This window comes from Podarcis liolepis, assembly GCF_965112155.1.
Source record: "Podarcis liolepis genome assembly, chromosome: 16".
In the NCBI taxonomy this organism is placed as follows: Eukaryota; Metazoa; Chordata; class Lepidosauria; order Squamata; family Lacertidae; genus Podarcis; species Podarcis liolepis.
The window spans coordinates 11,552,432-11,569,253 of NC_139567.1; the positions used below are offsets into that span (position 1 = coordinate 11,552,432).

Here is a 16,822-nt window from a genome sequence, read left to right on the forward strand (position 1 = left end):
CAACCCCGTACTTTAAATTGTTTCAGAAAAAACCTAAAATTGACCACTTGCATGTGTTTGGATCAAAAGCCTGGGTATTAATTCCGAAACAAATGAGGAAGAAGGGAGATCCTAAGACCAAACAGTTAGTGTTTGTGGGTTACCAGGAGCTGGGAAAAGGTTTCCGCTTTGCTGAAGGGACAAATGGCATTGTGATCTCCAGGAATGCCAGTTTTTGTGAACATAGTGGCTGGGAGAGACTACATGCCAATACTGAGGTTTGGTTTGAACCTTCCCAGGAGCTTCATGACTCTGAAGGTAAACACAGAGAATCAGAGTCTGAGGGGGAGGAAAGTTCAGATAAGAGCTCTCAAGAAAGTGGAAGACCAGTTGCTAAGCAACAAAAGAGAGGTCGTAGTTCTGAGGAGGAAAGTGGGTCAGAAGAAAAATTTTCTCCCAGAAGATCTAAAAGACAAAACAAAGGAGTGCCTCCGGTGCGTTTTTCTCCAGATACTGCAAATGTGTTTAGTGTAATTGCAGAGCCCAAGAGTTTTCAGGAGGTGTTAAAGTTACCAAAAGAGGAGGCAGAGCTCTGGAAACAGGCAATGGAGGAAGAGATGTCCTCTCTGAATGAGCACAAGGTTTTTACACCAGTAGCAGCGCCTGAGGGGGCAAAGATTGTAGGCTGCAGGTGGGTGTACAAACTTAAACCTCTGGTGACAGGAGAGTACAAATACAAAGCTCGTTTAGTGGCTCAAGGATATTCTCAGAGGCCTGGAAAAGATTATGACGAAACTTTTTCCCCTACTGCTAAGGGGGACAGTGTAAGGCTGATTCTAACGCTTGGAGCAAAGAGAAAACTCCTGTTAAACCATTTTGACATTCAGACTGCATATTTACATGCATCAATATCAGAAGACCTGTATCTAGCCGAACCGCCTGGTTATGAGACAGGTTCCAATAGAGTGTTAAAATTAAACAAAGCTCTATATGGTCTCAAACAGGCTGCAAGATCTTGGAACAAATGTTTCCATGAGGCCTTAGTGTCATTTGGTTTCAAGCAGAGTACAGCTGACAATTGTGTTTATGTACGTGGTACAGGCAGTGATCAAGAGTTTTGTCTGATTTATGTAGATGATGTATTGTATGCCTGCAAAACAGATAAACAAACTAAAAGGTTTGCCAAGCAATTGTCCAGTAAGTTCAAAGTGAAGGACTTAGGCCCGGTTAGGACATATCTAGGGTTGGAAGTGTGCTGGGCCCAAGATGGCAGCTGCCTAATTAGTCAGCAGAACAAAGTTAAACAACTACTGACTACATACAGGATGCAGGATTGCAAAGGGGCAGCGGTGCCTATGGATCCAGGTTTCATAAAAACACTTCATATAGATGAGAGTCCTGAATTTGAACACCCTGATGTATATCACTCTGTAATTGGAAGTTTATTGTATATAGCACAATGGTCCAGACCTGATATTAGCTATGCAGTAGGCATATTAAGTAGATTGGTCTCAAAACCCACACTAAATGCCTGGAAAGGGGTAAAACAAGTTCTGAGGTATCTCAAGCAGACAATTGGCTATATGTTACAATTAAATTCTTCCGAGGATGAAATGTTGAGTTGCTACTGTGATAGTGACTGGGGAAATTTGCCAGATAGAAAATCTGTCACAGGACTAGTCATAATGGTCGGTGGAGCTTTAATCAGCTGGCGGTCACGCAAGCAAGACATTGTAAGTGTGTCATCAACGGAATCAGAGTACGCCGCATTGAGTGAATTGTGCAACGAGGTGATTTATTTCAAGCATTTGTTAACAGATTTAAATGTGAATTGTGGAGAACCAGTACAAGTTTACATTGATAATCAAGCTTGTATAACCTTAAGTAAAACAGAGGGTTTCAAATCGCGTTCCAAACATATCTCTGTAAAATACCAAAATGTACGTTGCTGTGTACAAGACAATGTAATCACCTGTACTTATGTATCAAGTGAAGAAAATGTAGCAGATGTGTTAACTAAACCATTGGCAAAGATAAAGAACAAGCGAATGTGCAAGGGTTTAGGTTTGCTGGAAAAATGATCTCCTACATAGGTGTATTTGGTGTTAATTGTTCAGCAGAATCTGTGAGGGGGTGTTCAGTTTCTGTTAATTGGTTCTCGTGGGAAACTTGCAGATTCTAGCTTCACCAATTAACTCAAGCTGGTGTCAATTTACTCTTGGCAGAAAGCCCAGGTCTGCTTGACCTAGAAACTACTCACTCTGATTGGTTAACGAGCAGCACTCTGCTCTGTTATCTAGGGATTGCTAGCACAGTTTGGGGTGAGGTGTGTTAGGAGTTAGAAGTGCTGTGTATGGTTTTGAGAGAGAGAAAGAGAGGATTTATTTTGCTTTTATTTGTATGCAGAAACTCTGCTGGTTTTATTTTTTCCTTTTAATAAATCCTGTAAATAGTTATTCTGAGTCTAGCTGACTAGTCATTACTGCCGCAACTAGCTTCTTTGCTGTGCAGGAAAACTCTGCTACGTTTGGGCTAAAGCCAATAGGGCTATGCCTGACACTCCAAAGCTCCATGACAATCTACTTCTACTCCAGGTCAATTTTGTTTGTGTTCGTTTATTTGTTATTTATTTTTTAATCTATGCAAAGATCTGGAAGAAGAAGAAGAAGAGTTTGGATTTGATATCCCGCTTTATCACTACCCTAAGGAGTCTCAAAGCGGCCAACAATCTCCTTTCCCCTCTTCCCCCACAACAACCACTCTGTGAGGTGAGTGGGGCTGAGAGACTTCAGAGAAGTGTGACTAGTCCAAGGTCACCCAGCAGCTGCATGTGGAGGAGTGGGGAATCAAACCCAGTTCACCAGATTACGAGTCCACTGCTCTTAACCACTACACCACACTGGCCAAGGGTTTCTCACTCCTGCTTTAGACTGTGCTTGATGTTTCTCTGGGCTGCTCCACATGTGACTTGTCAACAAGCCAATCTTTGGCCCCAAATGGCAACCTGTCTTGGCTCCCTAATGAGCATCCCTGTATGATCCCTGTGATTCAAACATGGGGTTCAGCTCGTTCAACTTTAGATATTAAGATATGACAAACCCAACAACACTTGCATGTATATCTGAATAAGTAATGTGCACGGACTCTCTCAAAAGAGAAGGAATCACTTTTAGAAAATAATGCTACCTATCCATAAGGAGGAACAAGGCCCTCTGTTTCAAATTCATTATTAATTACCGTATTTTTCGCTCTGTAAGACGCACCAGACCACAAGACGCACCTAGTTTTTGGAGGAGGAAAACAAGAAAAAAAAATCTGAATCTCAGAAGCCAGAACAGCAAGAGGGGTCGCTGCGCAGTGAAAGCAGTGATCCCTCTTGCTGTTCTGGCTTCTGGGATAGCTGCGCAGCCTGCATTCGCTCCATAAGACGCACACACATTTCCCCTTACTTTTTAGGAGGGAAAAAGTAAGTCTTATAGAGCAAAAAATATGGTACTTATTTCTTTAGAAAAAAGTTATAGATCGCTTAGTCAGAGGAATCTCCAAGCTTTGCAGGGGCAAACTAGGCTGGTCAAAGACCCAGTTTGGCACCCCCCCCCCATGTGCATTTGTGTACACACACACACACACACACACACACACACACACACACAGGCTAGAAGCCTCAATGGCACCCCTCTGGAGGCTTCACCTGGGGCAAAAAACATGGCCAACCCCCCTTGTAGCTCAAAAAGTTTATGCATCAATGAGACACAGATATCAGCAAAACCTTTAAAACAAAAAACAAAACAAAAAAGATAACTGAGTCATAACTAGGCTTGCTGGAATTAAAAGAAGTTTATGCAGGAATCTAGTGAGGGCACGGCCTAATATCAATACACAGGCTGCTCCCCAGACTATGATACTGACTCCTTGCAAATGCAGAGCATACATTACATAGCATTTTTAAAAGTGCTAGTTCCACAGACTGAAGTGGTCAGATAGGCGATGTGGCGTTTGCCCATTCCTTGTGATTATGTTTGTACAGGGGGATGGAAATGGTTAATATAGATTGACCAATGAGAAAGCTCAGAGGCGGAGCCTACCTGGTTTTGAGGCTCAGCCCAGGGTTTACCCGCGGGAGATAGAGGAGTAAGAGTCAGAGTCAGACAGAGGCAGTAAAAGTCAAACGTAGTGGTTGTGACAGTTAGAGTGAGAGACCGGGATAGAACTGAGGGAGAAGAGTGTGACAGTGTGAGATAGTGCCACATCAAGTTAAGGGCGCGCATTTGAGAAACCGTTCTGAACCTATTTAAAACTTGTTTGTTCTGCAATAAACTTTAATCTTCATTGTCGACTTTACAACCTGACTGAGACTCAGGATTTCACCAGAAGAAACCTGGTTGGTGGCAGCGGAAGAATAAAGCAGTGGTGTGCAGGTCAATAGTCCATGAAATGACCAGGGGCTCTATACGAACACCACAGGCACCTATGGGATAAGGTGATATCGATATCGAGGCAAAAAGACTACTCAGATAAATAAATGAACCTTTAGGTCCAGTCATGACTGACTCTGGGGTTGTGGCGCTCATCTTGCTTTACTGGCCGAGGGAGCCAGCATACAGCTTCTGGGTCATGTGGCCAGCATGACTAAGCCACTTCTGGCGAAACAGAGCAGCACACGGAAACGCCATTTACCTTCCCACCAGAGTGGTACCTATTGATCTACATGTACTTCGTGCTTTCGAACTGCTAGGTTGGCAGGAGCAGGGACCAAACAATGGGAGCTCACCCCGTCATGGGGATTCGAACCGCTGACCTTCTGATCGGCAAGCCCTAGGCTCTGTGGTTTAACCCACAGCGCCACCCACATACTTCGTCACAAAGTGAGCATAGGGAATGCATGCTTTGGGAATAGAGAGAAGGAAGCAGAAAGGAAAAGTGGTGCAGGGCCATGAGCAGCACCTCTGAGAAGCCAGTGCCATAGTTTGTTTGTTTGTTTGTTTGTTAAACTTCTTGTCTCACTCTTCCTCCCAAATAAGCTAAAGTAGGATTAGGCTCCATCCTCCATCAGGCATCAGGAAAGAGCCATTCCACCAGGTGATAACAGCAAGAGCAAAGAGAAGCAGGGCCACTCCATCATTCAAGTGAAGAGATGTTTGCCTCCTGCTTCTCCTTGAACTGTTTTCCATTCCAACTGGTTTTGATAAGAACTTTGTGGCAAAGAACTAAGGCCCGAGTTTGTTCTCCTCCTCCTTCCTAATGCCTATCATTTTTGTGCCACGCCCTTTAGAATTTAAGCTTGGGGGGCAGGGACTGTCTCAATGCTGATTTTTTTTTTAAACCACTGTTGGGAGCTCAAGAGTGGGGCAGAAATGCTTTAAATAGCAAATAAATAGCACCACCACCTCTCTCCCAAAGTCAAAGTAAGCACAAACGTTTCTGCTTGGTACTCATCATCTGCTTTTCACACGGGTTCTATTGACAGATCCTCCTCACTGTTGCGGCACGGGGAAAAATGAGGCAGCCGAGGTTTATTGCTGCAGGCAGATGTGTGCCCTTTTGAGATCAAAAAGGGAAATTCTGCAGTAGCAACTGAAGGATGACTCGTGTGAGGAAACAAAAACAGGGTGGAAATCAAGACAACCCCACACTTCGCAGCCCTCAGGCTGTCCTGCTGTTCACAGATTCCATGGTCACAAGCCTTCCTACATCAGCCAGGCTGCCTTTTGTCTTAGTGGCTTTAAATTTCAGTGTGGGGACCAGAGGGAACGGGTGGGAGAGAGTGTCAGATTATGCACAAGGTAGCCCTTTTGATTTTGCAATGTGACATTCTGTCGCTACTCCTATGGTCCCCTAACTGCTGTCAGCTACAGAAATTTGCGCTGGGGTGGGAATGGGACCACTGCCTAGGTCTTGGGAAGCCACTTGTTCTACTGTTGCCTTTTCTTCCATATCTTTCCATTCATATCTGCAGAATAACAAAAAAGATCACATTCTTACTGAGGATTTGCCTGAGGCTTTCAATCAGGGATACGAGAGATAATTCAGTGCGATTCACATTTTCATCCTCAGGCTCCTAATTTGCAGTTCGTGAAACAATACACAAACCAAAACACAGCTATCCTTTGAAAATTCTCACTTTTGTTGCCATACAGTTCTCCCACCAAATAATGTGTCTGAAAATGACTGTTTCGGGGGGGGGGGGGATGAACATGAAAATGTGTAACTAGTGAAAAGAGTACAGGAAAAAGCATTATATTAGAGAAACAGCTTACCCAAAAAGCTTACCCAAAAAGTTTATACATCGAGGGGTGGGGGGTGGATTGCTCTAAAGTGCCAATGAATCCGATGAAGAATTGTGGAGAACTGAACATAAGCTGGAAAAATGAAAAACACTGAAATTGACAAAATGTCATGGACTGGCTGGATGCAGAGGAGCGGTGGAAGGTAGCAGCTGGGGAACTCCCAAGAGAAGAAGGCTCAGAGTCAGAGGATTGATGGTGGGGCGACAATGAGTGGTCAGAGGGAGAAGAGGGGGGACTGGGAGGTGGAGGTGTGGGAAACTGAAGAGCTAACAGGGTTTAGTGAGCAGGAAGAGGCTGTGGCAGAGAGCAGTGCAGAAGCAGAGGCAGAAGCAGAGACAGAGACAGAGTGGAGGCAAGCTGCTGAAGAAGCCAAGGAGTCCAGAACACAGAGAGGAATGAAGAGGGCAGAGCAAAGAGAGACAAGACAACAGAGTCTTAGCTACTTAGGAAGGACCCAGGGGAGGAGAAGGCTGAGGCAACTGTGGGAAGGCGAGCACCTTCAGTCCTTGCAACTGCCTCCCTGAAGCAAGACCTACTGGGAAGGGTTGCTGTGACTACTAGGACTGAGCTCTTTTTTGTTTCTTTGAATAGTCAACATCACTGACACTGGGTGCTTTTTTGCTGACCTGTCCTTGACTCCAGCTCCTTACAGAGAGTCATCCATTCTTATTTTCAAAGCACCATCCATTTTCATATTGAACTCAAGAGTTTCCAAGTGGGATTGGTTACCCTAGGGTGTGTCTAACGTGCCTGAAGCTCATGGGGTTTGCATGCAAGTGGCTTCTCTGCATAATTAGGAATTGTGAATCTGTCAATTTTGTTTTCTTTCAGTTTCTCATTTTTCCACTCTGAAGTTCAGTTCTTACATAAATTTGCAGGGGGTTTTTTTAGCCCACATGAAAATTTGTCAGCATTTTTGTGCAAATTTATCCAGGTATACACACTTTTGCTATGCAATTCTGCCTAATATACAAATTTTTGCAAAGCAATTCCCTCTATTATAATGCATTTTTATATGTTACTTTCACTAATGTATGGACATTTCACCATAATTTATGCATTTTGTACACTTTGCTTGGCTGGAAAACTGGATTGCAAAACTCGAATAAGTGCAAAACTCTGAAGACAGTCCACATATTGTTTCAGAAAATGTGAATTTGGCAAGTTCCCTTTAAATGTGAACTGAATCAAATTTCTCACCATCCACACTCGTAATGCACAGAGATGCGCAGGCAAAGGGATCATTTCCAAAACACACTACAAGAAAGAACAGAAAGGCAAGGTTCTTCTCATTACTCTGACCCCCTAACACACTCCTTGGCCAACCTCAAAGCCTTTTGTCCATCTTTAAGGCTGTCCTGACCTTTGGCATCTGTACTCCATGGAGATGATCAAAGGGTCAGATTCACGGGTTCGTAAAATTGCAGAACGTGACAGGCGGAGTTTGCAAACAGCTGGTCAAGCTTATGGAGCTGTTATTGCAAAGGGGTGGGATGAGGGGGCCTGGCTTTCAAAGCTCGCAGAGAAATGTGCTCTCAGTTTACCCTGATCAAAAACAAAGAACAAAGAAAAGCAGAAGATACACACAAACAGAAAGGGTACCAATGCCTCTCAGGAGAGAAGGAAGAAGAAGAAGAAGAAAGGATTCTCTCTCTAGATACATTGGTTCTTCTATCACACACATCTATTGCCTGCGGAATAAAAACAGAAAGCTCTGGAAAAGCGTCACAGCCTTGCAGATGCTGAAGACCACTGCTTTATAGCTCAGTTGGTTAGAGCATGGTGCTGATAACACCAAGGTCACAGGTTCGATCGCCATACAGGACAGCTGCATATTCCTTAACTGAAGGGAACTGGACTAGATGATTCTCAAGGGTCCCTTCCAACTCTATGTTTCTATGATCATGGCCAGAATCCTACGTCATGCAGGCAACTTATTTATCATTCAAGAAGTATCCGGCTTCTTATTGGGGTCCTCTGCTGAACAAGCAGATTTATTTATCTATGTATTCATTCATAATAGTATTTCTGTTACCTCCATATCGTGAAATAGCATGGGCGTTAACCATGTCAAGAGGGACACGGGTGGCGCTGTGGGTTAAACCACAGAGCCTAGGACTTGCCGATCACAAGGTTGGTGGTTCGAATCCCCATGACGGGGTGAGATCCCATTGCTCGGTCCCTGCTCCTGCCAACCTAGCAGTTCGAAAGCACATCAAGTACAAGTAGATAAATAGGTACCGCTCCAGCGGGAAGGTAAACGGCATTTCCGTGCACTGCTCTGGTTCACCAGAAGCGGCTTAGTCATGCTGGCCACATGACCTGGAAGCTGTACACCGGCTCCCTCGGCCAATAAAGCGAGATGAGCGCTGCAACCCCAGAGTCGGCCACGACTAATGGTCAGGGGTCCCTTTACCTTTCCTTTACTTAACCATGTCGAAACGTAAACCGCCATTTTAAAAAGGCAAATAAAACTCAGGTAACAACATTAGTGCAACAGGAAGATCCCATTGCCCTGGACTCTGTGTCAGCAATGGGAAATTGCCATTCATGGGTCTGGTTCAAACATACATGTAATGTGACCAACACACACATACCCCACAGCAATGCCTCTGGAACAATGATAGGTCAACAGACAACATCATTCCAAGCAAGACAGTGTGGGGAAGGTTGTGGGGTCTGCTGGGCTCCCGCTGCTTTTTCTGAACCCCTACCCCCAATTTCTAGAATCTCCCCCCCCCCTCAATATTCCTGGATTTCTCTCTCCCTTGACTCTCCTGTACCCTTCTCCCACCATGCCCCGCCAGCTCCAAATCTGAATTTAGTGGCCAAAGTAAATCTTCATCTTGATCTCTAGTATTCATATAAAACAAGTGAACAGTCACGGATAATGGGAAAAGATTCACATTGGTCATTGTGTAACCTCACTCTGCATCCAGAGAAGTGAAGAGATATGTCTTAGTTTGGATCGTACACTGGGAATGGGGCATGGAAATGAGTGGTGAAACAGGCTCCCTGTGTGAGAAGAAGGTCTGCACAGCCACAACTTTAAATCACCAGCTTCCAAATGCAAACACTGATCTCTGCAAGCCATACGAGGTCAAGGATGAGAACGCGCCTTGCTCAGCCAACTGCATGATGCTATGTGGTATCAGGTTAGCTGTTCTTATGATTTATTCAAATAGTCATCACAGTCTATTTTTGCATGGGAGTGATGATATCCGCTGATAACAATTAATCACATATACATGTAGATTAGTTAGGAGCCAGAGCATTGCTAAAATGGTGCCGGAAGCCTGCAGTCAAAGAATTGGCTGGTGGGTTCCATTCAATATGTAAAATGCAAGCCCAGCCACCGCTCTTCAGTTCTAGAGTTGCTGTAGTTACAGTAGAGGTAAAGCAAACAGTTTCCAGATGGAAAAATAAAGCCTTCTATGTTGTCCCAAAGGCTGTAGGCAACCTTTGGGACAACAATGGCACTGCCTCCATTATTCACAACAGAGCTCTCCTCTTAAGCATCTGCCTCTGCCGCCATCTTGATTACCTCCCCACCACCTCTAGAGTTGCCGCTTTTAACAGCAGCCTGATGGAGGCGATGCTTTTCCTGGAATGGAGGTACTATTTATTGATTTGTGCAATTTATATCCTGCCCTTTGGCCCAAAGGAGTCCAGGGCAGAAGACGTGGCAGTGATAAAACATTAAAAAGAATCTACAAAAATGTTAAAACGTTCTTTTAAAAAGCTTACCCCCACCAGGGATCTCTGGGTTGCTGGGAACAATGCTTTTTCAGCCATCAAATACCTGCATAAACAGGAATGTTTCTCCTGAAAGTCTATAATAGGGGAGACAGCTGCACCTCAGTAGGGAAGGCACTGTACAAGCAGGGAACCACCACGGAAAAGGGCACAATGCCAACTGGGCAAGGTCTCACCTGCCGATTGTAGGGTACAAGATGGGAAAGGAGCTCTTTTAGGTACAAAGTGGGGAAGCAGGCAGCTGCTTAGTCCATCTGTTGACCAGAAGGAGTCAGAGCCAAGAATCTAAGCAAGGGGTCAGAGACAAGGAACACATTAGAGCCATGAAGGCTTCTGTTGCTCAGGCAAGGTCTTAGTCCAAACAGGAAGTCCTTTATAGCTCTTCCTGTCCAGGAAGGCCCAATGGCCACCTTAGGTGGACAGGGCCAGCCCAGACACTGACAGTACTTCACTGCCTGGGAAGATGCTCCAATTGGCTCCAAAGTTCTCGGTTTTAGCCCTGGCAGCTCCTGGCAGTCAACCCATTATTCTCTCAGCCTACTATTTCTTCACTCATTCCTCATTTCTCTTCTCCATCCCAGTCCCATTTATCAACTTTGGGTGGTTTTAATCTCCACCAAACAGACAACCTTCCCTTGCCTCTACAAAATCTAGGGAGGATTATTGTCCCTGACTGGGTTCACAGTACAAGCATAGGTTTTCCTTAATCCCTTTACTTGTTGACTTGTGACACATAATTTAACAATATAAGAATCCTCTTGGATCAGACCAAAGACCCATCTAGTCTAGCATCCTGTATCCAGTGCCAAACAGATGCCAATGGGAAGACAGAAAGCACCAGATGAGAGCAATAGTCCTCTCCCACTGTTATTCTCAAGCAGCTAATACTTGTTTTATGTTCTTCATTTCCCTCCAATGATCTCCCCATCCACCCCATGCTGCAAAAAATAAATAAATCACAGAGCACATGCTTTTGTTATACAGATTGATTGGTTTACTCAAGCAATGGCAGGTCCTCACTTCAGTTTAATACTTTAGCTGATCAGCTTGGTTGCCTCTCATGTCTTTTCCAGCTAGACAAATCTACGGTTCTCCTGGCTAAGCTAGTTTTCTGTGTAAATCAATCACTGATGGGAAGAGGAAGCAAGGGGACTAGGAATAGAGGCAGAACTGGCTTTGCTCAACCAAGAGAACTGGCAAAGTCTCAATGCTTCTGTAAGCTCTGCCAAATGCACAGAACTTTCACCATAAGCTAACAGACGACAACTGGCATTAACAGTATAATGAGCACCAAAATCAATTACAGGCAGCGCAAACAGGCAGTCCGTGGCCCTAGGGCTCTCAGCCTAATTTCAAAAGCCTTCCACAAGTGATCTGTCCAGACCTTTGGCAACAGCCATTTCCCTCTCCCAAGAGCCTACTGGGTGTGGAGAAAGGGAGAAAGAGAGAAAAGTGGGTGACGCTCCCCACCAGACTCTGCTGTACACACTTATTCAGGAAACACTGAGTCCAGGAAAAACATGGGCATAAAAGCCATAGTCCATCTCTCCATTTAAACAAAGGAGGACAAGGGACAAGGTGCCTGCAAACATTATACTCCAATATGTGCACCAACCTTTCAATATGTGCACCAACAACCAATATGTGCTTATACTCCAATATGTTCAGCAACCTTTCCAGATCATTGTTGTACATCAGGAGTGGCTAACCCATAGCTCTCCAGGTGTTCCTGAATCACAACTCCATCACCCTCGGGTCAGGAATGATGGGAGCTGGAGACTGACAACATCTGGAGGGCAAGAGATTAGTCACCCCTGTAGAACTAATTGCACACAGAAAACATTGTTGGCTGTAACACAGGCTCAATGAAGACTAGTTAAAATGCATCACACTGTATCCCTTTTTCTTCGAATTGGGGTGTATTATTTCAGTAAGTTTCCAGAACAGCAACTACAACATTGTGGGTGCCTCCTTATGGGCTCTGTAACCTCTGTCAAATGCAGGATAAAATGCCAATCGAGTTACTTACCATTCAGCGAACTCTGGAACAGATCAGCTGGAAAGGCAGATAGCTCAGGATCCAGTTCCAGAAGGTACCTATTAATATAATAAAGTATATTGTTTAAGGGATGGACAAATTCGTCCATTTTGGTTTCTCTGTGTTTCTCATGTTTTCAGTCTGCAGCTTGGTATCGTACATTTCTGCGTCAGTTTGCTAAATTTTCAATTACAAGTCCCAATGAAAATTGATTATTTTTTCCAAATATTCATTGCATTTCCATCCAGTAACTCTGGGCAACTCTCTCTCTCTCTCTCTCTCTCTCTCTCTCTCTCTCTCTCTCTCTCTCTCTCCCTCCCTCTCCCTCTCTCTCTCTCTCTCTCTCTCTCTCTCTCTGAACCAATAATACAAAAATAATACAAACATATGGAAATCTAAAATACAGTGTAAAACCAGTAATGAAACATCAATACAAAAAACATATTTTTAAGCACTAAAAAATACTGGCCTTGCAGTGTAAATAGGTCTTCAATTTGGTTGAAAAGTTCTGAACAAGAGCCATTTGGATGGATTTACACAGTTAAGGAAGCCCAGTACAATAACCTTGCTATTGACTTCCCATTAAGATGAGTACCACCACAGAACCATTTATTTCTCTATGGCCCACAAGCGGTCTGGGACCAGGGTATCTGAACAGACACGAGACAAATTCTGTTGTATCTTTTGTCCTCTTTTGGCGATGCATTCCCTCTTTCTTGGAAATGTGCAAATGGCCAACCCAGCCCTGACTATGGCGTGATCCCATAGCTCCTGACTCCTGGCTCCACCCCAGGCTGCTGCCCTCATCTCAGCCCAGACACTGGTAATATAAAGTAAGATACATGGCCAGTTTTCTCTCCATTTACAAGTAGAAGAATTTCAGCTTGAAACTGCAGCTGGTATCAAAAAAAGAAAAAAGAAAATGTGTGTTGTTATTATGAAAACAAAGTGCATTCATTCTTTACATTTCATGTTTCAGTCCCTGTCCCAATAGCTTTGAAAGTAAAAAAATATTTTTATAGCCACATTTGCTACAGTGGACTTTGGTCTTTATGGACTTTGGACTCTTCATGACCAAACTGCGGGAGGCAGTGGAAGACACAAGTGCCTGGCGTGCTCTGGTCCAGGGGGTCATGAAGAGTCGGACACGACTAAACGACTAAACAACAAACTGTAGAATCATAGAAATGGGAGGGGATCAAGGGTCATCTAGTCCAACCCCCTGCAATGCAGGAATTTCCAGGTTGCCCATATGGGAATGGAACCCACAACCTTGGCGTTATCAGCACCACACGCTAACCAAATGTGCTAACTGACATTACTACGTTAAATTCATTGTGACTATGCAAAAGTTGTGCTGCCCCTGCTGCCACCCACATCCAGTTGTAGGCAAAACATTAACCGAGGCTTTAATTCAAAATTATGTGGGCTATTTTGTAGAGCTATAAATTTGTCCCCAAGAACAAAAACATCAAATGGTAAGTTGTTGTTTAGTCATTTAGTCGTGTCCGACTCTTCGTGACCCCATAGACCAGAGCACACGAGGCACTCCTGTCTTCCACTGCCTCCTGCAGTTTGGTCAAACTCATGCTGGTAGCTTTGAGAACACTGTCCAACCATCTCATCCTCTGTCGTCCCCTTCTCCTTGTGCCCTCAATCTTTCCCAACATCAGGGTCTTTTCCAGGGAGTCTTCTCTTCAAAGTATTGGAGCCTCAGCTTCAGGATCTGTCCTTCCAGTGAGCACTAAGGGCTGATTTCCTTCAGAATGGTTAGATTTGATCTTCTTGAAGTCCATGGGACTCTCAAGAGTCTCCTCCAGCACCATAATTCAAAAGCATCAATTCTTCAGCCATCTTTATGGTCCAGCACTCACTTCCATACATCACTACTGAGAAAACCATAGCTTTAACTATATGGGCCTTTGTCAGCAAGGTGATGTATCTGCTTTTTAAGATGCTGTCTGGGTTTGTCATTGCTTTTCTCCCAAGAAGCAGGCATCTTTTAATTTCATAACTGCTGTCACCATCTGCAGTGATCATGGAGCCCAAGAAAGTAAAATCTCTCACTGCCTCCATTTCTTCCCCTTCAATTTGCCAGGAGGTGATGGAACCAGATGGTAAGTATCATTCTTAAAAGAGGCGCACCCCCCCCCTTCTCTCCATCATAGAATCATAGAATTGTAGAGTTGGAAGGAACCCCAAAGACCATCTATTCCAAGCTCAGCTCAAGCATCCGTGCCTCTTTCTAAGCATGCACAAGTTATTTAAAAACAGGGGTGCAGACCTGTGGGCCACCAGACACTTCTGGACTCCTAGCAACCCTGTCCATTGGCCATGCTGGCTGGGCCTGAAGGAGTCCAGCAAATTCTGAAGGGTCACAGATTTCTCTCCCCCCCCCCATCCTAGAAGCAATGAATGCATGCTTTGACATCTGAGCCACTCATTTTAATCCCATGCAAATGTATGCAGATATATCTGATTAATAAACTAACACTCGGATGATTAATTGACTAGATGTAATCATGTGACAGTCCTGTTATTTTGCATTTGGGTATGTATATCTTGTGCTGCAATTGCCTGTGCCCTTAAGTACACAAAAGAAGGGAAACGAATTGAGCCCCAGCTCTGGCACATCTCTAAAAGGGGAAAAACAGAACAGACATGCACCACTCATAACTCAAATTGCATTTTGGATTTGAAAAACCAAATAGAAAATGTTTTGTAGAAAGGAGCCTTCTATCTGCAAAGGGACACAAATTGATCTGCACACACTCTCCTCTGCCAGCCCCATAGCATCTCATGGTCACAAAGCACTCACAAAACCACCCCTCTTTTCCCCAGACCTGCTTCTCAGTGACCCATTGTTCATAGCAACGCTTTAAACAGCTCATATTTTGTTAATTGTACAAGCCTAATGGAGGAATGTATTGGCAAGAAGGGGTAATAGCCATCAGGCCAGCAATAAAACAAAATTAATGGTCCATGGGAAGAAATCATGTCCACTTAATATCAGCTTTGAAACTCTAATAAAATAATGTGATACCAATGGCAGCTTCTCCCTCACACATATGCGCACCCCGAGCATGCAGATTGCTTACACCACGTTAAATCACTCATATAAAGCAGACCCCGTTCGGCTGAAGCCCACAAGATCCTCCCGGGAACATAGCAGACCGGAAACATTTAGCGTAAGGCTCATTACCGACATGCACAGCTGTAGCAACACCCACAAGATCCAGCCTAGAGGCAACACAGGAAAAAAACACACCAGGAATAGAGGATGAGGTCTTCATCAGTGCTCTCTAGTCCTTTAGCAAAAAACAACCCATTAGTATATCGCCTGGAAACCCAACTCCACAACGGGCAGGTCTGATGGGCAAGCATCTCTCTCTCTCCATCATTAGTGATGGATGAATCCGTCCATTTCACTTTCTCTCGATTTCTCATTTTGCCAAACTTATGTTTCACACTTCTACACCAGTTTGCTAATCTCTTTTTTAAAAAACAAGAAACCGTCACAAATATTTGTTAGCATTTTGGTGCACATTTTCCCCAATCTACATATTTGCAATTTTGCTTTAAATACATATTTTTGCAAGCTGTTTCCCATAAATAACGCATTATATTATTTTGTTATTTTTATGCGCACTCTCCCCTAACACGGCACATTTTTGAGCAAATTTTGTTGCTGCTGGAGAACTGCATTGTGAAATTCGTAGGAGGGAGAATTCCGAAGGAGAATTGCACACCTTGGGCCAAAGTGTGACCCAACTAACACGTTATGCTTGGTGCAATACTTTAGCTCCAATGTTTGGTGATGTAAGAGAACTTTGCAGCAATTCTGCCTCTCCGGATTTCTAGTCAAATGTGAATGTGATGGCGGGGAGAGGGAATCATTCCACTTCCTACAGGGTCACATGCACATCAAATTAGCATTAAATTAGCACGGCAAAGCTTGGAAAGATCGTGTGATCACCACCCATCATGGTCATTGTGATTGCTTTCTATAGTTAGAAGCTTTGCAGAGACATGGCACAGACTGTACCTGAAGTTCATGGGCCATTTGGCCTGTTTGTTGAGAATAATGACAAACGATAGAAGCACATGCATTACTCATGTGTTTGCTTTTCATCTGCAAGCCACTCCTTTGTGGGGGTATGCATTTGTTAACATAAAAATAGCCTTCTGGATGAGGCCAGTGGCTCATCTGCTCCAGTATCCTGGTCACACAGTGGCTGACCAGATCCCCATGTGAAGCCCAAAAGCGGTACCTGAGTGCAACAGGACTCCACATGCCCAAGATATTTCTATATGCACCGCCTCAGAGAACACAGGAAGCTGCCTTATTTATACCTTGTTAGAACATTGCCCTTTGAACCATAATACTACAGAATTAGCAGTGGCAACAGCAGCTTGGTATCAGCCAGATGTCATGCCACCTGCTCCCTGGTCATTTTTCTACGTTTCCGAGCACAATTCAAAGTGTTTGTGTTGACCTTTAAAGCCCTAAACGGCCTCGGCCCAGTATACCTGAAGGAGAGTCTCCACCCCCATCATCCAGCCCAGACACTGAGGTCCAGCGCCGAGGGCCTTCTGGCGGTTCCCTCATTGCGAGAAGCAAAGCTACAGGGAACCAGGCAGAGGGCCTTCTAGGTAGTGGCGCCCGCCCTGTGGAATGCCCTCCCACCAGATGACAAAGAGATAAACAACTACCTGACATTCAGAAGACATATTAAGGCAGCCCTGTTCAGGGAAGTTTTCA

General features: G+C 44.3%; 1 protein-coding gene across 6 annotated transcripts in view; it reads right to left on the reverse strand.

The window, feature by feature from the left end:
* The window catches only part of PKNOX2 (PBX/knotted 1 homeobox 2), a 416,847-nt gene that overhangs the window by 310,381 nt on the left and 89,644 nt on the right, over nucleotides 1-16,822 (reverse strand). For all 6 annotated transcript variants that reach the window (XM_083480587.1, XM_083480583.1, XM_083480589.1 and 3 more), the window contains one exon: nucleotides 12,052-12,119. The gene's annotated coding sequence lies outside the window, so the exon portion shown is untranslated. The remainder of the gene's footprint in view (nucleotides 1-12,051; nucleotides 12,120-16,822) is intronic.